At 44.7% G+C, this 17,268-nt stretch overlaps 1 pseudogene; it reads left to right on the forward strand.

Moving 5' to 3' along the window:
• Nucleotides 1-920: 920 nt before the first annotated feature.
• LOC119277405 lies at nucleotides 921-1,734 on the forward strand (annotated as a pseudogene).
• Nucleotides 1,735-17,268: the final 15,534 nt, after the last annotated feature.

Genomic DNA, 17,268 nt, shown 5'->3' on the forward strand with positions numbered 1-17,268 from the left:
CACCTTGAATTTTGCATATGTATTTGCAAGAAATTGAAAATCTCAATTGCAAATAGACGTATTAATCTTGACATGTAGCGAACATGGAGATACATACATTCCGGAATATATCGTACTCAACGGAAATACACTACTATTGTAATGAATAGTAATGATGTTTTAAACTTGATGTTCAAGTGAGAACTTGAATTGTGTAGATCTCAAATTAAATGAGATCTTATATCAAATTGCAAGATAATTCAGCGGAGTGAATTAATATTTGCGAGAGAAAAATGATCTCAACCACAATGAGATTGTTTTGCGAGAAAAAGAATTTTTGTCAATCGCAAATGTTGTGCGAAAAAACTTAATCTCAATTGCAAAACTATGTTGTACTAATAGGACAAGTTATAGGAATTGCTAAAAAGCAAATACATTGAACATGCCACATATAATAACCATATATTTTCTGGAATGTTAAACTCAACAGAAAACGGGCTAAATGATGATCGGTATATGGCCTCAACATTACCAGTGCTAATAAATAGCAACTAGTTGGACCAAGCTGCAATATCCCGAAACATCCCGGAATTAGCCACAAAATGATGACAGACACAAGTTTTGGGCTATTCCGTAAATAGGTAAGCCGCAAGGGCTAAATTGCAAAAGTAGTGAAGAGATAAGGAGCATAATTGGTTTGATGCCAAAAGTTGGCATGCCAAATATTAGCAATGGCCAAATATTGGCTAGAAATTGGTTGCTTGCCAATTTTCATTGCCAATCTCACAAAAAGTTGTCAAATATTGGCAACTTTTGATTTTGCCAAATGTTGGCTTGCCAAATATTGACAATGCCAAATATTGGTAGCAAACCAATTATACTCTAGGCTCTATCTCTTTCCTCCCGAGCGATTTCCACCAGGAGAAATCGTGTAACCGCCTCGTCGCCGTTTTGGCTCGACGGCCAGGGCCACGACTATGAGCCCGCCGTCGTCTCCACCGCGGGGAGCCACGCCAGAGGGAGCAGCCGCCTCCGTGGCCGGAAGGCCAGCCGAGGGCCGTTGCCTCGGGCGCCGCCTGCATGAGTGCAAGCCAAGAGCTGCCGCGTCGCCTCGGTCTTCCGCGCCGCGTCGCGGTTGGTCGCTCCGTGGGAGCCGCCCTGAGGCCGAGGGCCTCAGATGATGGCCATGTGGCGCGCTCGTCGCTGTGCGCCGAGATTCAGGCCGATGGAGGGCGCCGCCGGGGTGCGTCTGGCGCAGAAGGTGTCGCCTCTGCCCGGGCTGTGGACCGCGCTGCCGCGCGCCTGAGGGCATCGCCATGCCGGGCACCGGCCGTTGGCCGCTGCGACCGCCTCCAGGTGCAGCGCTGGGAGCAGCCGGGCCAAAGGATGCTGCCGCTCCGCTAGGAGGCTGGCCGAGGAAGCGCTGTCCGGGCCATGGGTCGCCGCTGAAGTTTGCCTTGGACGACATTCAAACGACGCCCTGGAGGTTAGTGCTTACTTCGTGCATGAACGAAATTGGAATTGAATCACCTTTCTCTCTGGATTTAGTGCTTTTCTTCTCATTTGCATCTGGTTCCTTACCAGATCGAGAGACTTCCCGCGCCTGGGTGGGTGCTGGCCGCCGCCGTCTTCGCCGACCGCCGGGAGCCACGGATGTGTGTGTAGGCGCAGGAGCGGAACATCGTATCCTGGCTCGCCGCGTCGGCGGCCGAGGGGCGCCGTGCACCACGCGTAGGCCGGAGGGCCGGCAGTCTCGCGGCGCCTTTGTGCCGCATCGGCCGCCGTTCTTCCGCTGTGGCCTATTTCTCCAATCGAGAGCAGAGTGCGTGATAACATGTTCGAAATCGACAAAACAAATGATCGAACTTTCGATTCCATTGAATGATTCTCGGTATATATACAAGGGGAACAGACACAATAAGGAGATGCGACTGTTCGTAGAGGTGCAAGGGGAAAGACGCGACGGTTGGCAATGCAACCAACATACAGATTACAATGGGAGGATTATCTCTTTAATTAACCTATTAATTTAATCCTAACACTACTCTCGGAACCGGCTTGGCGGCCTCCACTCTGGTAGGTGATGCTCCATATTCTCAACCACCCCCAGTTTTTAGTTTTTACTATCACCGAGACTATGTTTTTGAATCTTACAGCTTGTGCATCGGATCCAAAGGTGCTCGATGTGACAGGTCTCTTGCTACTTCATTGTTATGCAGGCTCTCCTCTGTCCTCTTTAGAAAAGTTCATTGCTTCAGCAGTCCAGCCAGTGAACAGTTAGCCATATGCAGATTTGTTGGCTTTGGCCATATACTTTTAGTCATATGTATTATATATATTTCATTTTGTTTGACTGACAAAAATTGTGCTTTATTTATCTATTATACACGTCTTGGTATGTGTTCCTTAGAGAAGATCTATGGAGTCAACAAATCTAATACATGGTAGGAAGTAAGCAAGGAAACATCAGAAGATATTTTTCGCAGTCCATTGTACAAACACAATCGACGATTATGCCCTTTGGGTAAAAAAAGATTATGCTTTCAAGTGTTACTTCGCTAGGTTAATGTTTCATATAATCCATCACTTGGGGTTTCTATCCATGAATCTGTGAGTATTGTATCATACTATGACAAGAGGTATTATTCCATAACAAATAAGTACTCAGGGTTTATGCAGATATGGATCTGCTATCATGCTTAAACTTTCTTTCTTCATTTTGCTGATCCAGAAAAGTCTGTTGCTGCTCGCATTTGCTTCATTGATTTGCAAATCTCTTGCTACTCACCTTGGTATGCAACCTCTCATCTCTTAAATTATTTACTTAGCATACCTTCTATTGTTTTCATGCGTATTTTCCCCTTACTTAGTTTCAGACGTGCCCCCCCCCCTCCCCCCTCCTGGGTGGCCTTCTTAAGCCTCTGCAGATCTGGCACCACATAATATCTTTTCTGGACATAAGTCTCTTAGGAGATTGAACTAAAAAAGATTAATCTTTAATAATACCAAAGGAGAATTATACATTTCCTGAAACTTAAAGATGACATGATGCAAGTGTGTCCTTGACATGGCCGCAACAGTGCTAACATATGCTAGAAACAGTAGTGTGGCATTTGAGGATTTGGACAACTGAACTTTCAGTTCAGCCAGTAGATATTACTGAAGAGAAGGAAGAATAAAAAGCATGTTGGCATCTCAACTGGCTACCTTGATTATATATCTGAAACCATATATACACCATTTAATTTATAGAATATTTCACATTGTATGTAGAGATGAAGTCACAAAGTACAAAGACATTAGCATTACTGTGACTAAGCATAACCAATCGATTTCAGGAGGTTCTGTGTTTTGACAAACAATTTGTTGGTATTACCACTAAGCAACAATATTTGTAACAAAATGACCCCAGAACCTCCAGTACGAATGGGCAATTAATGCAAGAGGTACGCCTACTGAAAATTGGTTTCTTATATTATATTCCTTTCACTTTTTACCTTCATTGACAACATACACATATCTTCCCCAGGACGCCACCATATTCAAACAATATTCTGGCATGTTCTTTTGCCGTTTCAATAAGAGAAGCTACGAAGAGATACACAGATGCTATCGAAAAGATGAAGATCACAAAAGAACTGAAGTTTTCGACTCACAAACGTGAGTCTGCGCCTCAACACTCTGCGAACCCCGTCTGCTGGCCATCTATTCTCTTCCACTTGATGCATTGTCGGGTATGAAAAGAGTGGGACAACATATATCCATCTTGCGGTAACTGAAGAAGGAAAATCTGGAAACAACAACAAATAGTTCATGCTAAGAATATGATTCACACTACAACCTGCTAATCATGTAGTGAATATTTATACACCAACTTTTTTAATAATTACCTATTTGTGAACGCTACCCACTTATTGATTCAAATTATTTTATTCTTTGATACACTAATGTTACTTCAAAGTCCGCGACAAAATCCCGCAGCAACGCGCAGGGCGTCATCTAGTTTAACAATGCCAGGAGTTTTTTTTTCAGATCGTCGTCTGATCCTCTCGCTAGACCTCTCCCCTGTTCACTTGGCAGCACTAAAGAATGAACATCTCTGTCTGGGTGAGATTTATCTTGAAAATATAGATCGAACCGTTTGTATGCTTAGAATCAAGCCTTCACGTTTGATTCAGTACAAAACATGCAGAAGCATACAGCCGTGGATGTCATTTGAAAATAAGGATGAGAATGATGCTTTGATGCACCGATCGTATGAAATAAAAATTGAAATTACTGCTTTTTTCTAAATTGCCTATATACTTAGCGAGGGCAGTTTTTTGAAAGCCATGTTCAAGAGCCCACCGTCATCTTTGAAACCATGAAATCGAATTTGAAAGTATACTTCAAAATTATTTTACGGGCTCAAATTAAATTATTGGGCCATCATTTTTACTGGTTAAACACCTCAACTCATTCAAGATGGCATTTTCTTGCATTTTCTTGATGGCATCTCTTAAAAAAGGTTGTTTTTTTACTTTCCTTCAAGATGGCATTTCCTTGGTCCTTCTTCTGCATCTGCTCCTTCAAAGATTTTACTTGATCCTTCAAGATGGCATTTTCTTGGTCCTTCTTCTGTATCTGCTCCTTCAAAGACGCATTCTCTTGCATCTGAGTCTGCAGCTGCTCCTTCAAGGCAGCTCCCTCCTCTATCTTCTTCTGCAGCTGCTCATTCAGGACGGCTTCGTCTTGCATCTTCTGCTGAAGCTGCTCTTTCTGACTGGTGTGTTCCCTAACTGTGTTTTCGGCCGCGGTGATCAACTCTGAAACCATTCGAGATTGTTCCACGAGCTTGTTAATCTGAAACAAGAAACAAACTAAGCATAGGGTGCAAAAGTCGGACCTCTATCTGTGAGATGTACAGTATATATGTAAGACGTACTGTTTGCAGAGTCCGTTCAAGATTATCCAACCCTCCAGCAACGCGGTCGTGGGCTGTCCTCAGTTCATTCACACACTCACGCGTTAGCAGCCCCATCGTCGCAACCTGCATAGCCAGAATTATAAATTGGACTGTTTTCAGTTGATTACAAACTCAAGCGTTAGCAGCTCCATCGCCACGTACTGATTGGGAGGCGGCGGCGATGGGCGGGAACGATCGGATCGGGAGGCGGCGGGGGTCGTGGGGGAGGGAGGGTCAGGGTCAGGATTGATATATACTATTGTTTTCGGAAGATATACCAAAATATGGACTGGCCAGGCGAAAATGCCTTACGGTGGACGAGCACTCTGCGGACCATATCCTGCCCGTCCGTTATCCTAACTGATCAGATCCCTCCCGGTATTTACGAGTTCTGTCCCCCCAAGAGCCTCGTCAAAGCCTGTATCCCGGCAGCTATAGGTAGCTAGCTTTATTGACGTGCCGAGGGGCTATCCAGAGTTTTGTTCCCTCTTGTTAGGGTTCCGCCTAGTTTCTCCCGGGGCGATCGGTCGCCGCCGTCGAGTTGTTCGCTCCCCTGCCGCCGATCTCCGCTCGATCTCTCCTCCTGGTGCGTTCAAGGTGCGATCTAATCGCTCTCGCCCCTGGCCTGGATCGTGTCGCGGCGGAATCTAGGGTCTCCCACCAAAAACCCGATAGTCATCTCTCGGGTTAGTGATCTAGATGGCTGCTGAGGGAGCCGTGGGCTCCTCCGGACTCAGCGATGTGGGGAAGATGATGATGGAATTGGGACTGCGTGAGGAGGATCTGGACGATGTAGTTTTTGATGAGAAGGAGGCGCCGCCGGAGTCGCCAAGATGGGTTGCGCTGATCAAGGTAAACACCAAGAAAACCTACAGTCAGACATGGTTCTATAGAAACATGAGGTCCGCCTGGGATGTGGCACAGGAAGCAAACTTCAAACCATTGGAGGAGAATCTGTACTCCGTCCAGTTTACTTGCTTGGGGGATTGGGAGCGTGTCATGCAAGAGGGCCCCTGGAATTTTAGAGGTGACGCGGTGCTCCTTGCACCATATGATGGAATAACAAAACCCTCTACAATCAAACTGGAGACAATTGATATTCGGATTCAGATCCATGACGTGCTAGACTTGTATGCTCATCTCATCCAGCCCCTAGCTGCCAAGGTTGGTGAAGTCTTGTTTGCTGAGACCCAATCCCATGATTTCACCGGATATTTTCACCGTGTGTGGGTGCGTATCAACGTTCACAAACCACTCAAGAACGCGGTGTCGATGATCAGAGAAGGGAAGAGACAGATATATAAAGTGAAGTATGAAAGGTTACCCGATTGGTGCGCCGTGTGTGGGATGCTGGGCCATCTTTTCAAAGAGCATGGTAATGGGGTTCACCCACCATCGGCTCTAGTTTTCAAGGAGCTCAGGGCTGAGTGGTTTATGCGCAGTAGGAGGGGTCCTGGTGAGGGACGTGGGCGCCGCGGTGGTCGTCGTGGAGGCCGGTCTGGAGGCCGCTATGATGGAGAGCGAACAGGAGGACGCTCGGATGGAAGAAATTCCGGTGAGAATTGGGGCGCTGGAAATCAGAATACCATGGAAGAATATGGGGATGAGGCACAAGCAACAGATGATGACATGCATACTGATGATCCCAGCAGGAAGAGAGCTGAAAGAACGGAAGTGAGTGCTTACCCAGCTACTGCAAGGGACCATGTTCAGGCTGCGGCAGAAAAATTGGCCCTTGCGATCGTTCCATCAGGTCCCGTCATCACCAGTCCACCGCCACAGAGGAACCCAAAGAGAACAAAGAAGGATGACGAGAATACTACTAGCCAAGGTGCTGTTGTGAAGAATTTGGCGGGCTCCTTCGAGGAGCGCCGCCAGGCCAAATGAGTACTTTTTGTTGGAACTGTCGCGGTGTGGGCAACGCCGCGACAGTCCAAGAGCTTCGCGAATTTGCGAAGAAGTTTGCCCCTATCCTCTTGTGTATTGTGGAGACACAGATTGATGGTCAAAGGGTAGAAGCTCTAGCTGGTACTTTGGGTTACGATTTTTCTTTTGAAGTTGATAGTCAAGGTAGAAGTGGTGGTCTTGGTATTTTTTGGAACAATGAAACAAAAGTAGAGATTTTGGGTTATTCGTGTTATCATATTGATGTGTCTGTGGAAGAAGACGGACATGAGAAGCGGAGAATGACGTGTATATATGGCGAGGCTCAGACCCATTTGCGCCACCAGACTTGAACGGTTTTGAAAAATATTAGTACTTTGAGCGCACTCCCTTGGCTGTGTATTGGCGATTTCAACGAAGTTCTACGTCCAACTGAACATGAAGGTATTGGTACACGCAACAATGCTCAGATCCAAGCTTTTTGAGATGCCACAAACGTTTGCATGTTGCTAGATATTGGGTATAAGGGGCCGTTTTGGACTTTTGAGAAAAAAGTCGCAGGAGGTACGTACACCAGGTGCAGGTTGGACAGGGCGCTAGCCAATGCAGACTGGGCTGCTCGCTTTCCTATGGCTAGTTTGGAGCATCATTCAGCAACTACTTCCGATCACAGCGCGATATTGCTCAGCCTGGGAAGAAGCAATGAGGGCATGACAAGCCGGTCTTTCCGGTACAAGGCGATGTGGGAAAAGCATGAGGATTTTGGTACTGTGGTAATAGAGGAGTGGACGGCAGGCGGCCCATGCGTTAGTGTACAACAACTTCAAGATAAATTGTTTCAGATCTCCAAGGGATTGACAAGGTGGAACAAGCTTACGTTCGGGTGTGTACGCAAGGAAATCAGGGAGCTTAAAAATAAACTGGATGAGTTGAGGGGTGACCCCTTGAGGACAGCCCCTAGTCACGTCGAACTGAAAATAAATGAGAGGCTCATTGAGCTTTACCATCGAGAGGAAATAATGTGGAGACAAAGGGCACAGATTGATTGGCTTTCTTCTGGTGATAAGAATACGAAATTTTTTCATCTCAGGTCGAGTATGCGAAGGAAAAAGAATATGATTAGGGCGCTGGAAAATGCTTTGGGAGTGTTGACAAACGATCCAGATGAGATGAGGACTTTGGTGCACAATTTTTATAATGATCTTTATGCTTCTGAGGGGGTTCAAGGCATAGATGATGTGCTTGAACATGTTCCGAGGAAGGTAACATCGGCTATGAACACTATCTTATGTGCTCCATATATGAGGGACGGGGTTAAGACAACACTTTTTCAGATGTCTCCCACCAAGGCTCCGGGTCCAGATGGTTTTCTAGCCCAGTTTTACCAGAAACACTGGGATGTGTGTGGGGAAGAAGTCACTGAAATTGTTCTCGGGATCGTAAGAGGGGAAGAGAACCCGGAGTGCATTAATAATACGATTCTTGTGTTGATCCTCAAGGTGACGAACCCAACTCTTCTTTCGCAATTCCGGCCTATAAGTCTATGTAACGTCTTGTACAAGATTGCTTCAAAAGTGGTGGCTAACAGGTTAAAGCTAGTGTTGCCAGAAATAATATCACAGGGGCAGTCAGATTTCATGCCCGGCAGACTTATAACAGATAATATCATTTGTGCCTACGAATGTTTACATTTTATGAAGCGCAACAGGTCGAAGAGTAACAGCCACTGTGCGCTTAAGTTGGATATGATGAAAGCCTATGGCAGGCTAGAATGGCCGTATTTAAGAGCTATCATGGGGAGATTGGATTTTGCACGGTCTTGGATAGATATTGTGATGTCTATGGTTTCCTCAGTCTCTTTCTCAGTCATGTTTAATGGAGAGAAGCTCCAATATTTCAACCCATCAAGAGGGATTCGGCAGGGAGATCCTATCTCCCCTTACCTTTTCTTGATTGCAGCAGAGGGCCTTTCGTGCCTCCTAAAATCTAGTTCTCCGTCATCGTCTTTGCAGGGTATCAAGGTGGCTCCCACGGCTCCGTCCGTCAACCATCTTTTATTCGCAGACGACAGCCTGCTGCTATTCAAGGCTAGTGTGGAGGGTGCAGAAAGAGTATCAAACTTGTTGGATACTTATTGCAGGGCATCAGGGCAGCGTATCAATAATGCAAAATCATCTATTTTCTTCAGCAAGGGCTGCCCCCCGAGTATAAGAGAAGAGATCAAAAATAAATTACAAATGCAGAATGAGTCTTTGAGTGAGAGATATCTAGGGATGCCAACCGACGTCGGACACTCGAAGAATGGCACCTTTAAATATTTGTGTGATAGGGTGTGGGAAAAGATTAAAGGATGGATGGAGAAACTATTGTCTGCAGCAGGCAAGGAGGTGTTAATCAAATCAGTTGCCCAAGCAATCCCGGTATTCTCCATGTCATGTTTTAGACTTCCAAGAGGATTATGTGAGAGTATTACTTCAATAATCAGACAGTTTTGGTGGGGCAGCAAGAGAGGAAAACGGAAGCCAGCCTGGGTCGCCCGGGATATTATGGTCAGACCAAAATATATGGGAGGGCTTGGTTTTCGAGACTTGGAGCTGTTTAATCTAGCTCTTCTTGCTAGGCAGGCATGGAGGATACAAAATGACACAGAGTCATTGAGCGCAAGAATACTAAAATCCATTTACCATCCAGATTGTTCTTTGCTGGATGCGGAGCTGGGAACGCATCCTTCGCAGATTTGGAGGGCTATCCTCGACGGAAGGGATATCATGTCTCAAGGCATTATACGGAGAATTGGTCATGGCGAGTCCACTAACATATGGACCGACAACTGGATTCCGAGGCAAGGTTATAAAAGGCCGATTACTTCCTTAGTCCCGTCGCCACCGCTGCATGTGTCAGAGCTTATTGAAACAACTACAGCGTCGTGGCGGGTGGAGTTGATAAGATCGGTCTTCACACCTATAGATGCAGAAGCAATACTACATATCCCACTATGCATGCGAAGGGTTGATGACTTCTAGGCCTGGGGAGAGGAGCCGAGGGGAAATTTCTCAGTTAGTTCTGCCTATCGGATGCTCGTACGGACGAAGACCGATCGGGAGGCTTGGGTGGAAGGGAGAGAAGAAGTATTAACAACTCAGGGGGAAAGCAGAGAATGGAGTTCAGTTTGGAAGTTGAGAGTCCCGTCAAAGATCAAAGTTTTCTTATGGCGTTTGGCCAAACACTCTATTCCTTCGGGTGAGCTATTGCTGAGGCGGAATATGGCAACCACGGCGGCATGTCATCTCTGCGGAGCTCATGATACTTGGAGACATGCCTTGCTGGATTGCCCGGTCTCAGGGAGTACTTGGGCGCTATCATCATATGTGATTCTTGATCAGCTAAGTGTGAACGAGCATGAGTGTGCAAAGGCGTGGTTGTTCAAGTTACAGGAAGAACTACCCACGGAAGAATTCGTCAGGGCGGCCGTGTCACTTTGGGCGATTTGGGGGGAGCGAAGGAAAGCTATCCATGAAGACATCCATAAGAGTCCACACGCCATCCACAGCTTTATCAATTCCTACTTGCAAGATATTCAGGTGCTTTCAACAGAGAAAGTGACAAGGGGGACTACCACTACACGCCCCACTGGATGGTTACCACCCCGAGCATACCACTCTAAGATTAATGTAGATGCAGCTATAGGCCGGGGAGGTAGCTATGGTTCAGTTGCTACAATCTGTCGGGATTCGGGAGGAGGTTTCCGGGGAGCATCTGCTATGGTGTTCGACTTTGGCGACCCAGCCACATTGGAGGCATGTGCAATTCGAGAGGGCTTCTCTTTGGCGATGGATTTGAACCTGGATATGATATGTATGGCGTCAGACTGCATGGGGGTGGTCCAAGAGATCAAGAATGGAAGTGCAGCCACGTATGGAGCACTTATTCGGGAGATCAATCAACAAATTTCTTCTTTTAGTTCGTGTTTGTTAGATCATGAGTTTAGGAGCTCAAATGTCGAAGCTCACAACTTAGCGAAACATGCTTTAACTCTTGGGCGTGGCCGTCATGTTTGGTTAGGCCAGCCCAATGGAATTCCCTTCGTCCCTGTAAACATTGTGACGGATGAATAAAGTTTCGTGAGGTTGTCTAAAAAAAAGCTAGCTTTATTGACAAAGAATCTAGCTGCTGGAACACACGTGATGAGTATGGCACCATTTCAATTTACCCTCTGCCACCCAGAACAGTTCGATGTGACGTGACCTTGTGCCCAATTGACCCCTCGCGAGAGCACATAGAATAATAATCCGCCAATAGGACCAATTTGTTAGTCAATGTAATGCACAGAGAGTATGGTATTAACAGTCTATTAAGTCCACTAAACACCTATTAATCTCGTACAGACTGCTTTAAAGTAATTTATTATTGTGACGCTGGTCCAGATATTTTTATAACTCTCAATATTATCAAATATTTTTCTGGTCACAAATTATCTTAAACTCTATACTGTCAACTTATAATTTGATTAGGTAGACTTATAGGTGTTCTTCGATTTTATCCATAAAATAATACTACTATATTGTCTGTTAGTACCATCTGCTTGTCAGGGCCATTTACCTAAACTAGGATTAAACTGTTTTTATATGACCGTTAGAAGTTTCTGCACAGTTGGGGCTCTGAACAAGAATTGGTCTCGCACAGTTTGTTAGGTTAATGTATTACTCTCCCGAAAATAAAAGATTAATGTATTATTGTGCCACCCGTTGTATAATTTTTTGTATTACCAAATTTTGTTCTTTTGCAACAAACCATCTTTGAGCCTAGTCTGTAAGAAGGTAAAAATGTCTTCTGGTGGACTTTTGAGAAAAACAATATTTCCACAGCGCAAAAAAAAATCAAATTTTTTTGTACATACACAAATGCATATACAACACATTCAACAGAATTTAATAACAATGTACTTTCATATGGGACGTAAACAAATAAAAACAAATATGTCAATAAAAGTGGGTCAATTTTTTTGTTGTTGGACCAAATTTTTTTTGTACAGCTTGCAAGTCATAATATTTTTTGAACAAATTTTCACAGGTTCCATCGTGAATATGTATAAGTTTTCAAAGTTTTTTTTTAAATCATTTGAAAAAAGGATCAAATGCACCGTCCACCATACTGTTTTTAGATTTTATCAATCTGTTTTTTATCCGGCACATTAAACTAATCAAGTAGATTTGATTAGTGACCCTGACTAATTTCTTTTTAGATCCACTAGACGCGAGAGATGCGCACTATGCATGATGAAACATTAGCAGGGTCTCCTTTTGTCACGTCAGGCAAAAAGTTTCTGCATTGTGGCCCACACCACCCCATCAAGCTAGCAGTACATCGGCAAGTCACCAACTCCTTCTTCCCTGCGCATGTGCACGTACAGATCCACGCGAGGATACACTTGTGCCAAGCTTGTACGCCTATGCCACCTACACACTGCTCCTAGGAAACTAGTACGGGGGATAGGGAAGTGATGTTTGAGCATCTCAAGGAATCGTTCTATGGCTAGGATACAGTCCACACGAGCCGGCGTCCACCAGAAAGTCGCTTCCCTGGGCCCAACCTGACCCTCCCTCCCTTTCCACCAGTGACCAGTGGTGATTTTTCTTTTTCTTTCTGAAACTAACACAAAAACGATGAACTCTTCAAAGCTACTCCGGCATGCTAAAGAAACACCCGAAGCCCAATTGGACATCGGGCAGAAGAACGAACCCACGGCCGCAGGGCAATATCAATCCTTTAACCTTGGGCAAATAAGCAAGTATGACGCGGAAGGGGGGTGGGGGGGGGGCATACCTTGTGGAGGATGAGGCGGACGTGGAGGAGGCGGCAGGGGCGCAAGGGAAGGTCGTTCGGCTGACGAGTTGGCCCAGAGACAATGTGGCCTTCTAGCGCCGCTCCTGTCGGACTAAATATGTGTGCGCGGTTGACGAGAGCCAAAACGTAAAGGCGGTGAATACATGTTTGACAAGACCCAGCCTCTCGCAACGTGGACCGTCGATAGACTAACGAGCTCGGATGCCATATGGTCCCGTGTCAGCGACCTAGGCCTTGTTGGGCCTCCAACAGCTGACCAGCCTAGCCAGAAGATGCAAGAGATTATATGTATAGAGGGAGCCCCTCAAAAAAATGTAGAGGTACTGATTCGCAACTAGGCTGGGATCAAAACGATGGCTTCAACCGAGGCTTGTGTCGGGTAGAGATGGTCTAAACGGCCAACTTCAGTGTTTTGACCCTTTTGACAAAGTTATGCCGGATATGACACCGGTTTAAAAAAAATCAGGATTTGACTTTTTTTCTACCACCGGGGTCGATGACAGTAGGTTATCACAGCCTACCGCAGAGGTCCCTACCGGTACGGTTGACGGTAGAGGCAGACGATCATCGGTTGTTGCTGACGTGGCCAGAGTGTCTACCGCCAAAGAGGGCAGCGGTAGGTTGAAATACCATACCGCCATAGTCTCTGTCAGTAGGCCTCAACCCTCCCCCCAAACCCTGAGCTCAGGCATCTATTCCTGAAAACAGGGTTTTATTTTGCAGTAGGGTATGCAACCCTGCCGCCAGCTACCTCGGCAGTAGGTGTCGAAGAAGGGAAATTGGTTTTGTTCCTGAAACTAGATTTTCATTTGCGATAGGGTACGCAAACCTACCACCAGTCTCTGGTGGTACGTATCTATCCCCTTTAAACTTTAACTGGCGGTAGGTATCTATCCTCTTTAAACTTTAATTACTTTCCTGCAAAATTTGACCATTTAATATAAATAGCATAACCTCACACATCATAATATCATCTGGAAGTAAAATTAGTATTTTTCACATCATAATATGCATCACACATCAAAATAGTTCAACATACCCAACATTGCAAATAGGTTTACATGTCTAACATAGCAAATAGTTCAACAAATTCACGATAGCAAGTACTTGAACATAGTCGACAAGTTCTCGTTCAGCTCAACACAAAGCGAGTAGTTCAACATGATTGTATCACTTGGTCTTCCTCCCCCTCTTGGCGGTACGCTCCTCATTTCTCTTCAAGCGGGTCTCTTGCGTAATTGTTGTTGTGCGACGAGAAGTACGATCCCTCAGAACGGGGATGGACTCTTCCATTGCGTATTTGGTTGTTTCCCCATTTTTTCCTGGGTTGGCTAAGTGGGTGGTGGTCTGTCTTCCTCATCATACTCCTCCTCGTCATCCCCTTCTCCTTCTCCCTCGACTTGTTCCTCATCCTCTTCTTCCTCATCTTCCTCGTCCTCCTCAACAATGCGAGACAACGAGGCGGCATTGCTAGAGGAACCTCTGCGGGTATGGCTCAACGAAGCGAGGGTATGTGTCGACGGTCCAGGAACATGCACATTAACCGAGCTAGCACACCCAAGCATGCCCACTAGCATGCGACAATGGTTCCTGAACTTCTACAATAACAAATAAACAAAAACATGATATGGATCAAGTTTATGGTTATGGATCTAGCAGTGATAAATACTATAGTAGATTATGATTATGCCTAGTACGCTCAAAGTAAGTGACAAAAACATGACATGGACTAATGTTATGGTTTGCTACTTCTTGAGCTTGCGTTGGTTTTTCCCTTGAAGAGGAAAGGGTGATGCAACACAATAGAGGTAAGTATTTCCCTCAGTTAAGAACCAAGGTATCAATCCAGTAGGAGAAGAACGCACAAATCACCAACACCTGCACAAACAATCAAACACTTGCACCCAACGCGATAAAGGGGTTGTTAATCCCTTGACGGTCACTTGCAAAGGTGAGATCTGATAGAGATAGATAAATAAAAGATAAAATATTTGTGGGTTTTTGGTATATAGATATGAAAATAAAAGGTTGCAAAATAGTAGACCAGAAAGTAATATGATGAAAAATAGACCCCGGGGGCATAGGTTTCACTAGAGGATTCTCTCATGAAGGCAAATAATACGGTGGGTGAACAAATTACTGTCGAGCAATTGATAGAAAAGCGCAAAATTATACGATATCCAATGCAATGATTATGCATATAGGCATCACATCTGTGTCAAGTAGACCGACTCCTGCCTGCATCCACTACAATTACTCCACACACCGACCGCTATCCAGCATGCATCTAGAGTATTAAGTTCATGAAGAACGGAGTCATACCTTAAGTAAGATGACATGATGTAGAGGAATTAATGATACGTCTCTGACGTATCTATAATTTATGAAGTATTCATGCCATGTTTACAACAATTCTACATGACTTTGGTATGATTTGATTAGAACTAACCCGGACCGACGCTATTTTCAGCAGAACTACCGTGGTGTTGTTTTTGTGCAAAAATAAAAGTTCTCGGAACAAGCTGAAAATTAACGGAGAAATTTTCTGGAAAATATTAAAAATACTAGAAGAAAAAGATGCGAAAGAAGAGTCCCGGGCTAACCACAAGGGTGGAGGGCACCCCCACCCCCTAGGGCGCGCCCTCCGACCTTGTGATCGCCTCGTGGACCCCTCTGAGTGAAACCGACGTCAACCCCTCCTATAAATCATAAAAAACCCAGAACATAAGAGAGATCGAAAGTTTCACCGCCGTAAGTGTAGCGACCAGACCTCAAACAGTCTGATCTCTGTGCATCAGTGTCATCTCTGGATCGGTAATGCTGACATGCATAGTACTTGAAGGATTTATAACAGAGTAGCAATCACACACTTATTATACCGAATGTCTCAAAAGAGAACTTATTACAATGAAAATGGCTTAAGGCCATCTAATGACGATAACATCGGAAGTCTTGGAAGATAAAGCGAGTCCATCAACTCCAACGGCATCACTGAGTATAAGATCACAACCTAAGGCACCTTACTCATCTTCTGAAAAGTTTGCAACATGAACGCTGCAGCCCAAAAACGGGTCAGCACATGGAATATGCTGGCAATGTAACACATAGAGAGTAATGAACAGAATAATGCTATCACTACATGCATATATGGCTAGTGGAAAGCCCTATGGTTACAGTTTTGCATAAAGCCAATTTTTTCCTACAACAAAGGAATAAATTTTATTTAACTATCATGGTTGTTGTTAAACATTGAGAAGGTTCCTCTAACTCAATCCCAATTAAGTATCATCATTAAATCCGACAACTTAAATTAAGTAACATGATGAGATTCACATGATAATCCAGGTACTAGATACTCAAAACGTCCATAACCGGGGACGGCTAACCATGATTAGTTTATACACTTTGCAGAGATTTGCGCACTTTTCCCCGCAAGACTCAATCTCCTCCGTTTGATTTCTTGCACTACATGGTGTTTGAGAAATGGATGACCGAGACATAGTCTTTCAGAAGCATTAACTCTTTACTCTGGGTAGATAGTACCAACCTACATCCCCTACATCTGCTAGTCTACCACTGAAAGAGGTCACACAACATACTCAACTATGCTGGAGCCCATAGTAGCTTGCGGATGCACACATAAGTTTCTAGCATGAATAATCTCATGATCCCTTTGAGCCTGGGTGGCGGTCCATAGGAGAATCACATGGTACCCCGGGATTTCCAAAAATACAGGCAACACTGGGTTCCCCAGGTGCCTCAATCCACCCAGATGTGTATTAAAGTTGCCACCTTAAGTAAACCGTTAATTAACAATCTCACATCTGTCATGGATACACTCACCCAATCCACGTCTACTAGCATAGCGTAACAATATAAGCAAACGTAGAAGTAACTCCCAAAGGTGTGATAATAAAACAGGTAATAGGTACTACCTCATCTACTTCCCATAACCCACATATTAATCAGATCCTAACCATGCAGTTGTTCAAAGATTGATCTAATGCAATAAAATTGGGTAGTAAAGAGGTATGATCAAAGTGTTACTTGCCTTGCTGATGATCCGTGAAACCTAGAGACTCGTAGTAGCACGCGGCGCACTCCGGGTACTCTATCACAAACAAACAAGCATACAATAAGCACTCATCTAATGCACGGGTAAAACTCAAATAAGAGATCTAACTAGAAAGTTCAACTTAAGAACTCCGATTTGCAAAAAGAATCAAATCAAACGAAGCAACGAAAGTCAAACGGCGAAAGAAACCAGCTTCATTTACTAATATGGACCTAAGTCAAATTTTACAGTAGCAAGAACTTGTTTGAGTTGGTTAAACGGAAAGAGGGTTTCGAGACGAAACTCCAGGCGCTTGAATCGCATAATTCCGATAAATGAGCGAAAAGTTATACTAGAACGAAAATCGGATCAGAAATCGCGATCGGAAATAATCGCGGAAAATTCGAGAAAAAGAAAAATAGACGAATAGGCTAACAAACGAACGTTCGCTGTCTGCGGCTAAACGACGAAAACCATCCGTTAAAACGAACGTACAGACGAACGTCCGCAAAATAAATAAACCAGAAAAAAGTAAACCAATCTGTTAAAAAATACAAACACG

Source organism: Triticum dicoccoides, chromosome 3B (genome assembly GCF_002162155.2).
Source record: "Triticum dicoccoides isolate Atlit2015 ecotype Zavitan chromosome 3B, WEW_v2.0, whole genome shotgun sequence".
Lineage (NCBI taxonomy): Eukaryota > Viridiplantae > Streptophyta > Magnoliopsida > Poales > Poaceae > Triticum > Triticum dicoccoides.